This window comes from Colossoma macropomum, unplaced genomic scaffold, assembly GCF_904425465.1.
Source record: "Colossoma macropomum unplaced genomic scaffold, Colossoma_macropomum, whole genome shotgun sequence".
Taxonomy (NCBI): Eukaryota; Metazoa; Chordata; class Actinopteri; order Characiformes; family Serrasalmidae; genus Colossoma; species Colossoma macropomum.
Window position 1 is genome coordinate 14,554,545 of NW_023494795.1, and position 18,062 is coordinate 14,572,606.

The 18,062-nt window shown below is 40.7% G+C and overlaps 1 long non-coding RNA gene across 1 annotated transcript in view; it reads left to right on the plus strand.

Moving 5' to 3' along the window:
• Window positions 1-18,062, plus strand: part of LOC118815454 — a 253,669-nt gene that overhangs the window by 86,597 nt on the left and 149,010 nt on the right. The window lies entirely within an intron of this gene.

Genomic DNA, 18,062 nt, shown 5'->3' on the forward strand with positions numbered 1-18,062 from the left:
ATTTACATCGGTGTGCCTGATCTTATCTGTAAAGGCCTGGTATGGCTGCAGGTTCATGCAGAGCAGAAGCATGCATGATCAATTGTTGACGACTGAGACAATCAGGTGTGCTTGTTTGGACTGAAAACCTGCATCCACTCTGGCCCTTTGCGGATAAGATTGGACACTCCTCTTTTAGGTCATTCTCTCCTCACAATGAGACAAGGTAAATGTGGCTAGTATTGGACTGCACATGAGCAGGTACATTGGCCACAGAAAGATGGACTGCAACAACTTTGTGTTTTTCTTAAACTTGTTAAACTTAGTTTGGTTCTTCACTTATGTCACCAAAATCATCTGAGCCTCTTTTACAAGGCTGTTGTGGCACCAAATTCTTCCTTAGGTCTGATTCTAATGAGCTATTCAATGTTTATCACAGATCTGTAGTGAACAAACATTTGTTATTTTCATTATTTCCTAATGTTACCTTTTTAGGCTCTATGTATTTGAACACCTTTTTGAACGCCTGAGCTCTTAAATATGTTCTCAGTAGTCCCTGATATGAGTGAGAACTGCTCTGAATCCTTCACACAGTTACAGATTTTAGCAAGAGCTTTGTCTGATACACAGAATTTTTAAAAAGTGAATGTAGTTTGCTTGGAGTGTGATCCTGTCCCAGCTCAGGCGGATTTTGCATCTGTATTGTCTGTATTACTGAAGCTGAGAGAAGGAGCTGCCCCTGCAATTTCAGATAGAATAAACATGCATTCCTAAGAAAGGTCTCATTAAAATTCTGTGAAAATTCAGTGCTTTCATTTGCTGTTGCATCATTTAAGCTCTGGGAATCTTCACATGCAGTTTTCCTGTACATGTCACTTATGTTATCCACCAAACATGCTTTGTTTCCTGGACATATGAGCAGCAAATGATTTCACAATGAATGTGTATTTACAACCAGTTACTGGACATGCCACAAGTTGCCTATCAATTATACTGTACTGTTTTATTTTTTTAATTTTATTTATTTATTTTTGGACGCTTTTTCACAGTGGAAAAATTGGCCCACACAGTCAGCAAATTGGCACATTTAAAGTCTGTAACGTCTTGAGTAGTACCAGAGGATGCAGGCTTGTTGTGAACCCGATAGAAATGAGGTTTAAAAGCTGCGTAAGTACAAACGTCTGCTTGCAATCAGTGCCAGCACATTTGAGAAAACTATGGTGTTTGTTCCTGTGAACTTTACGGTGCAGCACATAACCTCTTAACGTCTCTAGTGTTTTGTCGCAAAAACAGCAGGTAATCATTTTTAGCTAACAAAGCTGCCTGTTTTTTGAACATTTTCACCCTCCTTGGATGATGCTGCAAACGCCACAACAGCATGAAAAAAGGAACTGAAAGAGTTCAGTGTTAAGCATGAAACCCACTAATTAACCCCTGGTCAGTTGGCAGCGTTGTTGTTATGACTGTAAAATATGCCTTCGGTCACAAACAGAAGCTAGTATTTTTCTGACAAATGGTCATGTATTTCAAGTTTAAAGAAAATGAACTCTTAGCTTACGAGTGCTGCAGATCATGATTCTCGTGTACATACAGCTCCATGGACTGGCAGACTGGGCACTCAGCCATAAGTCGTGAACTTCACCAAGATGGCTGCTCCCGTGATGAGTAGTCCAATGAAAGAAACTCAAACACAGACGCTTAGTTACACGTGAATATAAAATTTACATTGAAAATCATTGAAAATGGCCTTGAGGCACTATAAATATTACCAAATTTGTATATCTACCCTTTAGAATTTTTTTTTTTTTTATTAATTCTGCTATGCTGTGATAGGCAGGCATAGTAACTTTTTTGTTAATGACCTATTATTTATGGACCTTCTGTACATGTTATACATCTGTCCACAATATTAACAATATACTTCATGTTCTCTGCAATTACCTGCACTTAGCTGTGCCAAGCACATTGTTTTGTACAGTGAAGTAGGAAAGTGCTTGGAACATTTCAGTGTAACAGTTAGCTGTACTCACTCAGTTTTCTCAGTATTTTACTTTAGTATTACTGTAAATTAAACACTGCTTTATAGTTTTTTTATTTACATTTTTTGATGTCATGATTTTATAGCACTTCACTGTTAATTTCATGGGCATTTTTTTTTTTGCAGTGCGGATAAACTTTTGGCCAAATTCAAGTTTTACTTTTCACTCAAATGCATCCCCAGTGTGGCCAGATGAGATCAAATTATACGCAGTGTTAAAAGAGCATGTCAATACATATATTGTTTTTGCAGTTACTTTTATTTATTCTTTTCCCCTTTTACTATAAGAGTGCATAAGCTTGTCCTGGACACATGCTTCGGTCTGGTGTGTTTGAAGGCTCTTGGTCTGTGGCTTACTTCAGCCTTGCCTGTCCTCCGTCTTTTGTTTCGTTGTTTCTCTCACCTGCTAGTCATTGTTTGGCAGATGCATCTCCGCTTATGTAATTATATACAAATAAACGCATTCTGTTTACACTTGAATAAAATGTAGTAAACCTCCTTCTCTGTCCACCTCCGAACATGGTTTGAGTAGTTCTAGCGCAGTCTGCTTGCCGGGCATTCTGAGAATGGTTACACCTGGATTTTCATGCGGTCAAGTGAAATCTGAATGAGATCTGGTCACCGAAAATGCATGTAAATGCATTTAAATGCAAAGTGTAAACAGGCCCTCTGACAAGACACCAGGCATTCCAAGCATACTGCATAATGTTGATAGTCAACTGACCACCTCCTCTAGCATTACTTATAAAGGCGTTAGATCCTGAAATGTGCTTTCTGTGCATGTGTGGAGTGACTGTTCAATGGTTGTTATTAATTCCATGAAACATGATCTGTGCTGTTTATAGAAAGTTCAGACTTCAGCTTTGAAAAATGGCCTTATGATTTAAGAAGACTTTAATAGGATTATGTCACTGAGGAAAGTAATGATCCAGACTTTAAAGTCTCTTATGTGAGAGGCTTTTGCAGGTGATATCTCTATTTGGATCAGCTATTTAGCGGACTCTTTCATCCCGAGTCGCCATGCGCTCGGCAGGTGCTTGGGTGAGCAGGTGGCACGCTGAAATAAATGGGGAGATGCAGTCAACCACACCTGCCATTTGAACCTAAACCCCCTCTGATTATGTCCATTACCCAAGCCACTGGGCCATGCTGCTGTAGTGCCACCGGAGCAGACTGCGTTCTCCCCACTCTGACCTAATCTCTCTCCGCCTCAGCCGCAGTCGACGGGAAGCGGCTTCTGCGGATGAGAGTCTGCCTTTTGCTTTGATGTCTAGTGACAGAGAACAAATGTCTGCTCTCAGCTGAAGGCAGGGCTTGATTTTCTGGCCCTCAAGGTCTATTCCAACCCCACTGTGAAGTGTCAGAGAGGAGGCGAGCCAAGGGCGAGAGGCGTTGAGTGAGGGGGGGTGGGGGATGGAAGCTTCTGCATCCTCAAACGGCAGTAACAGACTGAGACAGGCCTCGAGCAGCCATTTTAGTGGATGCCAAGAGCACTTGCTGAAGAGGAGGAAACATTAGCAGCGCTATCAGTTGTGCGTGCAGGAAACATTTGCAGGATGTAACGTGTGTGTATAGTGAGGAGTTGTATGAATAAGAAAAGTGCTGTTCTCATTTTTATGTGAAGCTGATTAACACTACCAGGATTGTAATCTAATCTAGTAAACTGATTTATACTTACTCGTATGCATTCCTAGACCTGTGTAAGGTATTTCCTAATACATCATTTAAATATATCTTCTTATATTTAATTTAATAGCAATAATAGTCTATATTCTACATTTGTCTTGTATTTTTCCCTATGTAGTCAACTTTTAACGTTTGTGTGGTTTTAGGTACCCAAGAAGTCATCTTACAGCCTCTCTTAATCTCTTAGGTAGTCTAATTTTTTGTTCTCGGCTAAACATACATAGCTGAAATGATGCATGCCACGTTGAAAAAGCAGTCTGCAGTGATTTCACTTAAAGAGGAAACAGTGTCAGATTGGTCTGATGTCAAACGCTGCATTCAAGAGAAGCGTAGTCAGAATAGCTCAGTGGTGGTGATGGGAACCAGACTGATCTGAAGCATTTACTGCCTCTAAAAGCTCCCTTATAGAAAGTTATTACCCAAAATGGTTTTGAATATGTTGCCTAATGTCAGAGATATTTTTTAATGAAAATTTTAAAAGATTTTGGCCTATAAATGTAGGGCATTGCAAGGCGAAATGGTAGTGAACTGAATGTATTTGTTTAGTTTTTTGATTTTATGTTATTTTACCATTTGGCAACATTTACATATAAAAACTTAGACGTGTAGGTTCACTGGTGGTAAATAGTAGTAAAAGTAATCGGTGGTAGATAAGATAACTATAGTTGTGTTGTAGATATTGTGATCCCTGGTTTTTATCACCACCTCTAAGAAAATTAAAGTCATTCTCTAGAATGGAACTCATCAAACACAATGAGTTTGTTTACATCTGAACAACTGAAATCTGCAGATAACTCTGTACAGGGGTGTAAGTCATCTTCCACTGTGATAGCTCTGCTAGAGAATGTCTGCAGTTACAACTTTCCTCATCACTGCAGCATAAATGAGTGGGCTTTGTGAGCATGTGAATGTTTATGGTTGTGAAATGGTATTGAAACAGCTCAAACGTCTACAGTAGGTACTGAATGTAGCTGCAGTGACAGATGAAATAAGACTTGATGAACACACTTGTCATTTCTAGAGACCTTGCTGTCCTTCTGTCCTCTTGTGTGGATTGTGTGGTCCAGGTAAGCTTCAGAGGCCTGCTGAAGCATTGTCCCCGCAGGACTACCTACAGATGAGTCATACAGCACAGACAGAGAACGTTCCAGCTCGGAGATCAACATGGCAGGGTTACATAAACTGAACCGATTTCAACCCAGTTATTTTTCGTCGGCGTATGTGGTCTAGACAAAAGATCGTATGAGGCAGTTGTCTGAAATCAAATGAAGGCGTATGGGAGGAAGTCATGACCTGCTAGTGCTCCTGGAGCTTGTCCTCCAGGCACTGCGGAAATGTTCTCTGAAATATATTTACCAAGCTTAAATAATTTCCATTTCTTGTGCAGGAGAGTTAACACAGAAAAGGCATCCTTTTCATTTCCCTGCGCTCCATACAAGCGCTCGAGTGATGCAGTTTAATCTTAAAATACATGCATCTTTTATGCTTATTAGCATGATTGAACCAGCTGCCATGTATTTGGTGACTTATCATGTAAGGCCTATGGAAATGCTCATAAAGGAACATAATGAAAGCAGTACATTTGTGTCATTAGTAAATTAGAATGAGACACTTGCAATCAGTGCACAAAAGCTAGCAGTCATGCCTTAATGTTGTGATTGTATGTTACTAAATGACAGGATGGAAGACTGAATGGCTCTATCTCAGCGGAGAGTGAAGTGACTAAGTGTTTTTGTGACTGCACCACCTGCCACATATGGAGGGCGCTCATACCGATAAGAGACTCCAGAGCGATGTGGGGGGCTGGGGGGACTGACACGGCGACAGGTATTGTGCTTCATAAAAATGACAGAATGACATTGCATTTGCACAGAGTATGGAGAAGCAGATAAAAAGACACAAGTGACTTAATTGGAGCTGATTTCTGCTTGAAGTCCATCAATGCAATGCTTAATTAGGTCTTTCGATTCAGTTCTTTTCCAGTCGCACCTGTTTATTAAATTATTACTGTTATTCCAGTCCTGCCACTGTTTTACATCTGTATTTACCTCTTTTGACTACCTTACGCTTGTTGTATTGCTAGAGATTTGTTAGACAAGCTTCAAGTCTATAAGTCTGACAAGTCTAGATTCATAATTGTCATTTTGCTATGTATTCATGTTGCAAATTTGCATTACATTACTTGAGATTTGAGGCTACAACATCTGTCAAACAAAAACGAAAGCTTTGCGAAAATATATTTCCCCAACAAGAATAGTGAATTTGAATAAGGTTTAAGTCATTATAAAACATCTCAAACACAATCAGTTTGAAAAGTTCTCTTTTAGCGGAATTCATCCACTTGTTTTTGTAAGCTATGAGTATGAAATTAGTAATCATATTGTAAGAACAGGCATTTCTAGGTGTACTTAGCTTGGGGGACTTACAAGGGTTTACTTTATGCTGGTGTGTATCTTGTTTTCTTTGGTAACTCTAACAGAGAGGTTTATACATTTTAGGGGTTGACCAATGTATATATATTTTTTTTTGTTTTTTTTTGATCTCCAAAAAAGCTAAAATTTTAAATTCAAAATGTTATACAAGTATATTATATTTACACAATTTTAATATAGAACAAAAAAATGGGCCACTGACAGTGTTGAAAGGGGCACACATCAAGGGCGGAGCTTGCCTTTTCAGTATATGGATGCAATTGAGAGACTAAACACTGGTTAGTGTAGGCATTATACAAATACATAGAACTGTAAAGGTATTACAGTAAAAATATTACAGTAAGCATCTGAAATCACGCATAAATAATTGTCACTACTTTGTAAAAAGCAACACCACTAAAGAAATTTGAATGTTAATGTTTCATTTTGTTTTAATAAAAACAAAACAAAAAAAATATGACTGAGTGAGCGAGCTTTTTGCCAACTATGTTGTTCAACTTTGACGTGTTTTTACTTTTTCCTCTCACTGTGGGGTGAAGCAGGTGCTTCATTTCCTGAGGCATCTCTCCCAAAACCAACCAGTGCGTTGGATTGAATTTACTTAACACCAGGCGGGACACAGACATGCTGCAGAAGGGCTGGTTGATTGTACTCAAATCATCCACATTTCAAACAATCTAGTATTCCTGTGGGTGGGACGTTGGGCTAGACTACAGATTGCAGTTGCGTCAAATATGCGCATAAGTAACAAAAGCCATTTTTATCAGCAAGGAAGCAAGTTCATATGCCAATTCTGATAATCGGAAAAATGCTGAATATTGGCTCTGATTATTGGTTGGGGCGTTAATTGGTCGAGCCCTAATACATTTACCTTTCCGGTCAATAAGCCAGTTTCAAGACTTTTCTAAACTGAACATTACCCTGCTATTTGGGGTACTTAGCTAATGAAGACAAATCCTTTTGGGTTACATGGATGGATTTAGACTCCTTGAGAGCATCCTCAGGAGCGATTAGGACTGTCTCTGTGGCAGTGAGCTTGAACGCCGCTTGCCTTTGCGGAAGCAGAAGCATGGAGGGCCAGGTGTTCCCCTGCCTTCTTTCAGACTTTCCTCGATACTAATCCACTGCAGTCTCCCAAATAATCCTATCAACCTTCCCGCTCCAAGCGAACGAGGGCAGAAATTACTTAAAGGCATTACTCTCGGAGAGGGTACAGACATTCACTCACTCTGTTTGCTTTCCCTGCTTTTCTCCATGTCAGCTAGCTAATGCCTCTGCTATAATTGTTGATGCTGGTTAAGCCTTGCAGGAGTATTGGGCTAAATGAAGTGTGCTGCTGAGTGAGGTAGCAAAGAGGGAGAGAAAGAGATTAGCTTGTTTTGTAGTCCATATTTGCAGCCACCGCTCCATAATCATCGACAGCACAGCTGTGAAAGATTATAATCTTAGCATTGTTACATGCTGGGCCAGGGAGACTGTACAATTCAAAAGCAATAACGAAGGATTAAAAGCATTATACGACAGAAGAAAGGCCTTCCTCAACACTGCAACTGATCCAGTGGTGACACACCACTGGAGTTAGCTGATTAGTTCTTTCCTTTTTTCTTAATTCTTTGCCATTAGAGTAAAAGTGCAGAGAGGATGAGAATAACCTAGCACATCGCCATCTCTGCACAAAGATAGCAAGCCCTCCTTTTTTTTTTCTTGCTCCTGCACAGTGAGAAGCTCTTAAATGCCCTTCAGTCTGGTTTCTTCCACAGATCATCCGGTGGGAGGGCTGATGTCTTCTCCCTGACACAGCAACCCTGTGCTGTGATCCATCGCTGGCGGCCATTTTGGCTCCAGGTAGACGTTGCCCTTTCACAGTGTTCTAGGAAAAGCTTCCCCAGTTTCTGAGTAACTGCAAGAAAAAAACCAAACAGCTACTTCTCACAATGCTACCACTTTCCAGGTCAAGGTAATGTACTGTACCTGGAGTTGTTGGTAGCTTATTGGTTGGCAGGCTATTATTACTCATGGTGGTGAATCAAAAGTTCTTGTTGCTTCTGGAATATACTGATGGTACTAACATGGAAAACAGTTAAGAACTATTGTCTAAAGAGTGCTGCCAAAATCCCTGATGTGAAAGCCGTGCAAAACTCTGTTCTGTCTTCCTCAAAGTGTTGCTGGGCTTCTCGTGTTATCATGAAACACAGTCTTTCTTTTGAGGATACCCATTCAGATATTCTGCAGCTCACTCAGTCTCTGCGCACCTGTGGAATCAGTTTCTAGGAATTTGTTGCACAATGCCTGACAAGACAAATGGTCCTATTCTAGCAACTTTACAAACAACTCAAAACGCTCCACTTTCTAGGTCAAGGTAATGTACTGTACTTGAAGGCTGGTTGATAGGCCATGGCTTGGCAAGTTTCACTGGGCCATATGTGATTTTCATAATGAGAATGTCAGGGTGCAACCATGAGAAATTTTGGACAAAATGTGAGTGGGAATGTAGACATATTATGGTGGAAACAAACTGTGTGTGAAATTCCTAACACAATGGTCTGACAGATAGCAAGCCAGGCACCGACTGTTCTCCTTAGAAGATCATGTCTGGCCCCACAAGACCATTCATGGGCAGGCTGTTATTGCTCATAACGGTGGTGTAGATCCAAAGATCCGTATTGCTGCTAGGATGCTCTAGTGGCTAACAATGACAGCAACTGTGAGAAGCATCTGCTGAAAAAGCTTGAAGGACAGAATATAAAGGGCTGCTAAAATCCCTTTTTTTTGAAAGCCCTGTGAAACTCAATTCTGTCTTCCTCTCGATGTGTTGCTGGGCCTTATCAAAACCACGGCATGTTTGCCAGGATATCACTGGGTGATGCACTTTTGCAGTGCTCTCAGTCTCTGTTTGTGCACCTGTGGAACCAATTTCTATGAGCGCGACTCATTTGATGGGTGATGCCCAACAAGACGAATAGTCCAATTCTAGGAACATCAAGTCATACACTGCAGCAAGGCAATTCATATTGTAATTTTAGGTATGAAACGCGTTGGAGAAATTGATGCCATTAAGAAGTGCAGTTGTCTGTGGCAGGCTGAGGTGGTGGAGAGGGAATATTTTTCTCCTTTCCTTCTCCTGCTAGATCTTTTTATTTTCCTTCCCTCTCTGTCTGACTAATTGGAGTACAATGGCAAATGTTTTGTCCGTCCTTTTTAATAAGTGCTATTGGACACACATCTTGTCTGGATGATAGCATGTCATCTAGCGTCTTTGTGGAAACTAGGGTAGTTTTTCACAGCAGTGGAAAGTAGTGAAGGAGAAGAATACAAAACAAGAAATAAGCAGAAAAAAGGAAGAGTGAGACAGGGCTTCTCAAAGACAAAGAGGAGAGCGAGAGCAGTGGAGCGATAAAATGATGGAAAGGGAGAAAATAGAAAAGAGAGATGGTGAAGGAGAGAGAAAGAGGGAGGGAGAGAGAATGCGGTGAATCATCTGTCATCCTGCCGAGTAATAATTCAGACCTCCTCTTTGAAGCCTTGAATCCACATTGACCGGTCATTTTAAATCAGGATCATTGTGCCTGGGCCTGCGTTGTGTACAGTTTCTGCGGCCTTGCCCTGGGGGCATTCAGGCCTGTTCTAACGCCCCCTTTACCTCCGGCCCTCTCTATACACCCCCCACCACTTCTTCAATCTCCCTGCCCTCACGTGAAATATTGACCGCTCCGAATAATTGATTGTTTCACCTTCAAGCCCATCAGACTGTGGCTGATGGTGTCCGGCAAACTGCTGTGCTGTATTTACGCCTGGACTGTATGGCTGCAGAGGCGAACACGCCGTCCCAGACACAAGCTGTACGTGGTCACACTAAATCAATGACGTGACTCAGCAGCTGCTGCTGGACACAGCAGAGAACGGTGGCAGAAATATGACGTAGAGGAAAGGATTGAAAATGAGCATGGGGTGATGGGGAGGGGTGAATGGGTTGCATTGGTTTGGTTTGTTTTCCCCTGACTGAGGGGGTCGGAGGTAGCTACCTGAAAACGAAAACATTTTCTGTCGTCTGGACCAGAGAGATTTGATGTATACAGTGATCTATAACTGATGGGGAGTGGTCTGAAGCACACCACTGTACTCTAGAGTGGTGGAAACGCATTCTGTGAAGTGACGAATCATGCTTCTCTATCTGGCAGTCTGATGGATAAGTCTGGGTTTGGTGAATGCCAGGAGAATGTTACTTGCCTGACTACATTGTGCCAAGTATTAAGTTAGATGGAGGAGGTATAATGCAATAGGGTTGTTTTCAGGGATTGGCCTAAGCCCCTTAATTCCGGTGAAGAGAAATCTTAATGGTGCAACATACCAAGGCATTTTGGACAATTGTTTGCTTCCAACTTTGGGGAACTTGGGGAAGGCCTTTTTCTGTTGTAGCGTGACTGAGCTCCAGTGCACAAAGCAAGGTCCATAAAGACATGGTTGGGTGAGTTTGGTGTGGAAGAACTTGACTGGCCTGTGCAGAGCCCTGACCTCAACTCCATCAAACACCATTGGGATGAACTAGAATAGAGATTGCGAGCCGGGCCCTCTCGCCCAACATCAGTGTCTGACCTTACAGATGCTCTTCTGGATGAATGAGCATCAATTCCCACAGGCACACTCCCAAATCTTGTAGAAAGCTTCCCTTAAAAGGGAAGTTTTTATAGCTGCAAAGAGTAAACCAACTCCATATTAATGCCTATGGGTTTAGCATGGGATGTCATAAAAGCTTCTGTGGGTGTGATGTATAGATGTCCCAGTACTTTTTTCCATATAGTGTATGTATGTCTTGTTATGAAGAGCTTAAGCCAGTATCATTCAGCTTTTAACTGTGAATTGTGAAATGACTGTTCAGTGGTTACAAATTCACCTATGTCATACATTAAAATGCAGCTTGAAGTCCTTTAGGCAAAGCGCCTAAATGGAAAAAAAAACAGGAATTTAGGAAAATAGTCATTTACAATTTTGTCCTATTTAATGCACCTAATTCTAAAAAACAAATGTATCTAAATATTGTGCTGTGATATAAACATCATACGGGGATCTTTAATGGCACAAGTGTCAGTTTTCATTAATAGATTGTGTTTGAATCTCAGTGACATTGCAACCAAAAAAAAAGTTATTTTTTTGTGCGCTATGTGCAGATTTTTGCTAATGCTGATGAAAACGCAGGTTGTGGATAAGGGCTAATGTTACCAGCCAACCAATAAATTGCTTGGGCTCTAGTATTAACACAGAAAAAAGGGTTTTTACACTACTATCAGTAGTGTATAACTGATTTTTAATTTGTTTTCCCCCTGATCGTTATCCTGCAAATTTTACTCGTGTAATCGCATCCACCTGATTATAGCGTTCAGATACATCTGAATCAGGTGTGTTCAGTTAGGAGTTTGTAAATAATTATGAACTGGGCAGTTAATGAGGCTGTTATCAACCTACTACTATTTGTGAGCTTAACTACAAGTCTTACCTTGTTCTTTTTGAAAGCTTTTTGAAAGGACGCTCCATCTCTTTCATGATCACTGAGAAATGAGTATGATGCCATCTGATTGGCGCCTTAAAGTTGAGATTTTGTAACATAGGCTGGTAAAAAAAAACAAAACAGATCGAGCATCTCAGGACCAATGTGGCTGCAGGTTTTCGTTGCAGCAAAGCAGAGCATGTATGATCAGTTGGTTAAAGACTGAAACTGAATGGTTAAACGAGTGAATTCAGGTGTACTCTTCTTGTTTGCAACAAAAACCTGCATCAACCCAGGTGTCCTTTGTGGATAAGATTGGACACTCCTGCGCTAGCCCTTTCGGGCTCCAGAGTATTTTTCTGAGCGAGTTTGATTTCAGATAATGTGGATTTACATTTTAGCCAGCGGTCCATGTTTGCATGCCTTCAGGTCCACATCTTTGAAACCTGTCTGTAAATGTTAGCGAGAGGTGCTGCAGCAGCAGAGGGTGCTCGTAGGCTCGTAGACGGAGGGAGAGAGACCGCGCCGAGTGTGTTGTCCAGAGTGGAAGTCGGTCCGTTCGGCCAGTCGTCTCTCATTCCACACTGGTGCAAACATTGGCTGAACATTTATTGAACATCGCTGTAAATGTCTGCAGAAATTCGCACTGGAAATCAGGCCTAGAATCTGCCTGTTTTCATTTCTTGACTCTTTGCAGACTTTGCTTTCATGCCATTCCTGCAGTATGAACTGCAGCTGTTAAAAATGACAGACAAGCGTTAAAATAATGGCAAAGGTCTGCGTTTGATTTTGGCTCATTGATTGCGAGAATGAGTGACCTGAGTGGTTAAACTCAAATTGATAACCCAACGACAAAGCAGATATCAAGTAAGGTTTATTGTTGATTGTGACAATTCAAATCCAAAAGCCCAGTGAGAGGACAGTGGCTTGGCAATTTAAAATGAAACACAAAAGCCTTCAAACCTGAAGAGACATCCTGTGACCAAACAATTACTCTTGTGACAAAGCCAGTGGATTATTTCAGTGAAAATACAGTCCAAACCACAGTCCACATGTACCTTGTACAATTCTTATTTTCCCACTCCTTTTTTTTTGTGTAACATCAAAATTTTTTTTTAATAAATGGTTTTTAACATAACCGTAATTTTGGTTTCTGTGATTGAACTAAAATCTTCTTCAGGCTCTGATTCCCAGGTTTTCAGTGTCAATGTAAAGAAAAAAGAATATTGCATTTAAAAGCAGATTTTAGTTTTCCTGGGGGCTGATATGCTTTGAGTGTATAAACAGGTGGTCTTTGGGTGGAAAAGGTTGAGAAGCCCAGCACTAAGATATGAGGTTTCTTTAGAATCCGGTCTCTGACATTCATGGGAAATCATGCCAAATGATTTTGAAATGTCTGTGGAGTTCATTCACACAGTACTTGCAAAAAGCGTTTGAAAAGATTTCCATCTCCGCCCCCAAACTTTGCACCTTTTGTAACTTTTTGAAGCACTTCTTTGAATGTTAAAGGGTGAGATTGATGTCAGTTTCAAGGCTTGGACGTGGGAGGAAACTCTGGCTGTTTTTGAGCCATTGATGACAACAGTGACAGACAGGCCAGCAGGAGAGCTGCATCTCAAAGCTAATGGCTAACACATTGCAGCTGCTATATGACACATACACAAAGAGAAATGAAAGCTGATGACAGTGTAGGATTGAGCTGATTGATAGTAATATTGTGAAATGCCAGTAGTTGCCAATAGATCGCTGTTCTTTTCTTTTATTTATTGTTTGTAAAATATGTAGTCCATATTCATCTAAATATGTTGTGTGGCTTCAGAACATTTCTGTAAAAGGGAAACAATTGATACAGCATATGATATTTTGCATGTCGGTATTGTATTGATGCATGGATGCCAAGTATCAATATTTTATTATATAAGTTGGAAATTGCTTTGACTGAGTTTTTGGTTTATGGTGAGGTCAGCGGAAGGACAAAAGGCCATGGATATGACGTGATTTGCCAGAGTGTCATATTAAAAATAAAATGCTCTGGGAATACTACGAACATAAGGACTCCCCTCATGCCACCGCTCAGAGATAGAGTTAACCGATGATGGCAAACGAGGCTGAAGTTTCTTGTTTGAATTTTTTAAACACTGGCTCGTGGCTGATCAAAGCATGGAAAAGTGGAGTTAAGAATAAACAAAATCACTTGCTTTGCACACAGGAGCAATAGCAGTCAACATGACTTTTACATGCTCGTGATTTCTAGCATTTCCACCTTAAAATTGTGCTACATTGGATAACTGTTGTTACTGTGTTTGCTTAACTCTTGTCTAAATTCTGCAGTCTCTGTTATTGAACTGTATTTTGCCCTCTTTAGAGTAGGCTGACCAGTTCAGCAAAGAGCTAACAAATTCTTGACGCTAAACAAAAGCAGAACTTGCTACCTTTCAGAAATGTGGACCAAAGCCCCCCCCACCCAACCTTCCAGCTCATTACTGCCTCATTCAAGCCTCCAACCTCTAATATTCCAATAATACTGTTTTGTGATAATGTAGTGATCAGTTTCCCTGTTGCTGATAATGATACTGCGTTTAAGTGCCAGTATCGGTGCTTATCAGTGCAGCCCTAATTTAAACCTATAGCAAAACTACCAAACCATGCCTAGAACCCCTAACCATAGTGAGATTAAAGTAATCTTACAAGTTTTTTTTTTTCTCTGATTTTAGCAGGCGTTTGTGTGTTACCACATACTCTGCCGTGTTGAACGGGGTTATCGGAGAAAGGACGGGCAGAAAGGAGTGTGTTGGGTAGTATTCATTTTTTATTTCCCCTAAACGTGGGGTGTGGGGTTTGTGTTTATGCTGCTCTTGTCTTAAAAATTGGTTATTTTTGAGTGCTTCTTAACTAGTGATTTGTATATAGGTGACATTTTACACTATATTTACAGAGCTTTGATGTGTAAGTAGAAAGTATACATTTAACAATTTAACCCAGGATTCTGTTTCAGTGACAGCAGTTTGGCTGTTTTGGCTGTTAGTGAGAATTAACCCCTTAAATGGCCATGGCCTACTGTTGGGCTCAGTTTTATTACACACTTCTATAATCTAAGAATAGCTCAGCCAGTTTGTATTGAAGTCCCTGTAGTTACTGAATAATAAACCTTAGTATGTAATAAACCTGTGATTTTAAGAGGTTAACAGAGTTGCATTATTGAAAACCTCGTCTGGGTAAATGTGTAAATGATGTGACTAATCGTACCATCCACAGTCTGCAGCAGGACATGGATGAACCCTGTGTGTATAAGAGAATTTACAGTGGATTGACACTCATCCTGGTTTAGTGGGGGCGAATGACCTTGCTCTAGTTCTTATCCGCTGCTTATGTGGAAACTGGGTCTGATTGTCTAGCCGCAGCTCTACAGTTAGTGTTAAGTGCTCTTGTTTCAGTGAGATCAACAGGCTACCGTACTTTCTCTCCAAGGACATCTAGAATATGTCTATCTGTTTCTCACCCTTTTGCGCTTGCTCGCTCGCTCACTCACTCACTTGCACGGTCTGTCATGCTTTTTTCTCTCTCTCTATCCTCTCTTGCTCTTTCTCAATCTCTCACTCTCTGTGTCCCTTAAGGTTCAAGAGACTCACTCTCTTGCTCGTCTCCCTCTCGTCTCCAGTCTTCCACCCCCCGTGCTGTTCTTCTTAAGGGTTTCTGTTTAATGAAAACACAGCGAGTCAGTGTGTCTCATGTTTTTACCTCAGATGGCCTGATGACAGGCTCCTTAATCTTTTCTCATTTGACAAGCTAATTTGACAGTGGAGGTGGCGGGCAGCATGTGGCTGTTGGATGTCACTCTGAATAATAGTTTGAATAATCTGAGGCTTTCAGATAAAGCAGGCTGTGTTATTTGAATTTAGAAATTTTACATGTTAAAGCTTTTGAATGTAAGGTTTGCTGAAGCCCTTCTTTCATGTACTGGTAGCCATGAAGTGAAGATGCCAATGGAGTCACTCATCTGTTGGCTTTTGTGTATATCGACAAGCTTGAGTCTGCACATTTACATATATCGTCGCTGTCCAGTGAAAAACATCTCTCCATTTTTTGCGATTTTTACTTTTCTGCATCATTTGAGCTCAGCACTGGTGAAAATTTCATGATTGGACCAATAGAAATGGTCTAAAATAGAATAAAATCTCTCTTCATTAACTTACAGTGAAAGTAAAGAACATTTTTGCCCTCCCCTGTAAATTTACTATTTTGGAGATGCATATTTTTCTTTGGACAGCGACGATATTTTGTTTGTTTCAATGTCAAGATGTGACAAACTCTCAATCTTAGTACTATGGCATATTTCTGAATGAAACACTGTATCTGAGAAGCTGTGAGCTAGATAAGCATTTTCACTTTGTAGTTGGGAGTGGTGGTGACACAGACAAAATCAAAAATTTAGAGGCAGGTATTAGATTATGGTTGAAGATTATGACTGGATGAATTGTTCATAATGCTTTGATAATATTGTACTGTAGTGGTCCTACAAGGGACATTTGTCATTTTGGTGCCTGACTGTGCCCAGCCGTGGTGCAGCGCAGTGTCACCAGTTGAGCAGCGCTACCTGGGACAGTGGGAGGTTAAATGCCTTGCCTTAATAAAAAAAAAAAAATTAAACAAGACACTTGAGAATTCAACAGTGAAAATGGGAGGTTTAATGTCCTTAAATTCTAAAATCCTAAAGGTTTGCAATAACGCAGTATTCCCATATTCCCATGATACAATATTTCCAGACATCATTTGCTTCATCAGCAAGATTTACGCTGATAAATCAGTGGATACATCTGTGAATTTCTTTATCTGCTGATTTGTAATGGCTACACAGGGCCTAACACGCACACGCTGCCATCCCCACTGCCTCTAGGTATCCATCACTTGATTACTCAATCCGCTTCATTAATCGGATTCAGCTCTGTTGTCCCTGTGGATGTTCTAATGCTATTGTAATCCTGCTGTAGATGTGGGTATCACCCAGCAGCTGACTCAGTGGCTTTCTGCAGGTCCTGTAGAGGAGCACAGCACTCAGGACTGGCCTATTGTCTCCAAACCGCAATATTACTCCCAGCTCATGCCGCCATAGGAGAGCCCAGTCTTAATTAAGAGAGTTGGGGGGATGGATCTGTGTGGCTAATTAGTGCAGCGGATGCAGAGAGGAAAGAGTGTCCTTTACTGAAGAGTGTGAAGCAGGGGACTAATTAGATAGTAACACCCATCAAACAATCAGAGAGAAAGAGATCTTATTGGTCCCTCTTTTCCGTGCGCACACGGCACTTTACGTTATACTGGTGTTGATTCATGTAAAGGTATGCAGTTTTTGGTACCTTCATTATTGCTATTTTTGTCTCATTCATTGCCAAAATATACAAATTTGTGCCCATACACTTGATGAGACACGCAGTGATGTAACAGAGCCATGTAGTGTGACATTTACACTTGCATTTGCAATTTAAAAAGAATCCTGTTTTATACACGTTAATTTGCTCACACAGTGAGACTTTTTTTTTTTCCCCCACTGAGGTTTGCTAAAAGTAGTTGAAAGTGAGTCCCTGCACGGTATTAACTAGTTAGCTCAAGTGTTAGCTTTAGCATTAGCACTAACTTGCACTCAGAAATCTACCAGTCAGCAACAGTTAAAAGCTGTCCCTGTGTTATTATTAGTTAATATGGTTTCCACAATTCTTTCTGCTTTAAACAGGCCCAAATAGACAAATAGAATATGAATTAGGCTACGTTTACACAGCAGGTAAAAGTGGCCCAATCTGATTTTCTCATCAAATCCGATTTTTTGTTTGGCTGTTCACATTTTCAGTGCTTCACGTGGCTCATCACAGGAGGGATTAGAAAGTTCCAGTGGTTGACAGCTGGGCTCATCACCCAGAATGTGTTCGAGTTTGCCGAAAAAGGGAACGTTATTCTGCCACGGCCACTTCTTTGGTTTGTGTCCTCGGATTCTTTAAACTGTTCTCTGACGCTCGGTCTCCTCCAGCCGCATTCGGTCGTTTCATTCAAAATCTCTTCAAACATGGAGCGGCTCCGATGAGTCTCTACTAATTTTTCGGTACAGAAACATCAGCCTAAATGTTTGAGTCTCAGCAGCACAAAATTATGACGAATGTCGAGTTGGACTGACGTAAAAGTCGCATGAAAAAGTCGCATTGCCGACTACGTATCCGATTCCACTGCCACATATGAAAGCTTCTCAAATTGGAATTGAAAATGTCAGATTCAATGTGTTTTTGCAAGATTGGATTTGGGCCACTTTTACCTGCTGTGTAAACGTAGCCATAGATACGTTTTCATCAGTTGTATTGAGGCAAATACATGTAAATAAAAACGTAGGAAATATTGTCGCGTCATCCATCTTATAAAATCAAAAGTTCTAACTTATGACTTGGTGATATTCAGAGGCCAGCAG